The 2,716-nt window shown below is 42.6% G+C and overlaps 1 pseudogene; it reads left to right on the top strand.

Annotated features, from left to right (window-relative positions):
- Nucleotides 1–533: 533 nt before the first annotated feature.
- On the top strand, nt 534–2,432 carry LOC149546875 (L-gulonolactone oxidase 2 pseudogene; annotated as a pseudogene).
- Nucleotides 2,433–2,716: the final 284 nt, after the last annotated feature.

The raw sequence follows: 2,716 nt of genomic DNA on the forward strand, positions 1-2,716 counted from the left end.
AGCTAAATTTTATAGCTAAAAACATTAAGCTAAACTTTTATTATCAGATTGTAATTATATTATTTTTTAGAGATTAAATATTTCTATATATAATGATAGAAATATTTTACACAATTAAAATATTGTACGCATATAAATAAATGAATGAATGTTCTAATGCTGTTTAAAGAAAAGTTTATTTATATAACGCCTCAATGATATCCCTCTATAAGAAGAATAGATTTGATAAATATATAACTGAGAAATACACTTGTCTAATCGTTTACAAAAATAATTTATTAATTTTATTTGTATATTTTAATAGTCTTGAAGTAACGGATGGCCATCCAAGCGTTATTCACATGGTTTGTTGAGTAGGTAGTCCCTCGCAATAATGAAAATTTAGAGTTTTCCACATGCCGACTATTATTAACTGTTAAATTAAAGTCGGCAGATCTGGATACCCACTGCGAGTTAGCCACTGTCGGAATGTCTGTCAGCAGAGATCTCCGTGCTATATGCTAATTTGTTCCGCCTCGGGATTCTCAACTACAATGGGGAAGCCGAAGACGACCAAAACAATTTCATGGTTATTAGTTTTTCAGTGTGCATTAATCTTAACGCCACTGCAACATGAATATTGCTCAGCGGCATGCCCACCGCCACCAGTCCAATGTGCTGCTAACACAGAGAGCTGCCATCTCACTAACTACCGTGGAGAATGGGAGGATCAAAATCCCTGCAAGGCCGCCCTTGCATTTTTTCCCAAGACAGAGTCTGAGCTTATCCGCGCAGTTGCATATGCGGTGAAGGAGAAGAAGAAAATTAAAGTCATAACCGGTGGATCTCACTCGCTAAACCGGTTTGCCTGCCCAGGGGGAAACAACGGCGTTGTTATCAGTACTCGGGACTATAATTCGCGAATCATGATCGACGTGAAATCCATGACGGTTACGGTCGACGCAGGAGTTGGGTTAAGAAAACTCCTGGATGCGCTTGCGGTTAAGGGGCTTGCGTTGCCGCATACGACCGACTGGGATGGCTTATCCATGGCCGGAGTAATTAGTACGGCGGCTCATGGAAGTGGTCTGTGGGGAAAGGGCGGCGGAATCCACGACCATGTGGTGGGAATCAGCATTGTTGTTCCTGCGTCCGCTGAAGAGGGTTATGCAAAGCTCATTCATTTGACAGAGAAAGACGAGGAGATCAAAGCCGCTAGGGTTTCACTGGGAGTATTGGGAGCCATTTCTCAGCTGACGTTTTCTGTGGAGAAGATGTTCAAGAGATCCATCAGCCTGAAGTTGAAACATGACTCAGATCTGGAAAAAGTGTTTGTTAAGTTTGCCGAGTCGCATGAATTTGGCGAAATACGTTGGTACCCCTCAGTCTCTCGAGCGATGTACTTCATCCAGGACAGAGTTTCTGTTGACGTCGACGGAAACGGAAAGCGGTCCGATTTCCGACCGTCGACAGTACAGAGCGTTATACAGAACAGAGTAACTGGTAAGGCCTCATTATTTATTATTCAACGTATCTAGCTGTGAAATGTAGTTGCTTTTCTTTAGTCTGATCGACCTTTGCGCAGAGGAACTGAACAACGCGAAGATAAATGCGAGCAATTTCTGCAAATCAGTGAAGACGCAGATCGAGCAAGCGATGCAAACGGGGAATGGATATCTGAACGACGGGGTGTCTTTCACTGGATTTCCTGTTGTGGGTTATAATCACCTGATGCAGAGTTCGTCCGGTTGCCAGATCGATCCTCGCAGCGGAGCGCAGGACACGTGTCCGTGGGAAGGAAAGGATTTGAAAAGCAACGACACTATATGCTCTTGGGACACGCAGGTGAAGGGATCTTTTTTTTATCATACTTCCGTTGCAATACCAATGTCGAGAATAGCGGAAGCCATTAAAGATGTGAAGCAGCTTCGTGACAGTGATCGATCGGCATTCTGCACGATGGATTCATTTCTGGGAATACAATTTCGTTTCTTTAAGAAATCTGCCGATTACTTGTCTCACAAGGAAGATAGCGTGGTGTTTGAGTTTATTTACTTCCATTACCGTGAGCTCGGGAAACCGCGGTGGAACGGGCATGTAATGGATGAGATTGAACAGATTCTTGCGCATAAGTATGGGGGAGTGCCACACTGGGGAAAGAATCGGGTTTATACGTTCGATGGAGCAGCCACACGAACTGTGAATCTGGAAAAGTTTTTGAAAGTGAAGGAGGCGTATGATCCGAAAGGGTATTTCTCTAGCGAGTGGTCAGATGGGGTGCTGGGAGTTCATGGGAATGGTGTAGAAACATGGCGAGATGGATGCGCTTTGGATGGGCTGTGTGTCTGCAAGGAAGATCGACATTGCGCTCCGGACAAAGGATTCGTATGTGGTTCCGGGAAAGTTTGGAAGAAAGCTCGTGTCTGCGTAGAATCGTGATTCTGAGAAAATAATTGTCTGTCATGAGATTTTAATTATAAAATCGCAATGTGGGCTTTCGTCACTAAATAAACTCCCAAGAGGCATCTTGAGATGTAATCCTTTAGTTTTATTATGCTGTACTGAAAGTAAAATACGACATGATTTTCTTGAGAGTGATATAATATATCAAAAGTAAGAGTGGTGGGAGACAGCCATAATATTGTGTAATTAAAGGTTTGAAGAAGACAGTATTTGTTTAAAATGCCGGCTAATATATAAGAGAAAACAAGATTGCTAGCATCAACTTAATTACGAA

Source organism: Cupressus sempervirens, chromosome 7 (assembly GCF_028749045.1).
Source record: "Cupressus sempervirens isolate cs-2001-9-10 chromosome 7, ASM2874904v1, whole genome shotgun sequence".
Lineage (NCBI taxonomy): Eukaryota > Viridiplantae > Streptophyta > Pinopsida > Cupressales > Cupressaceae > Cupressus > Cupressus sempervirens.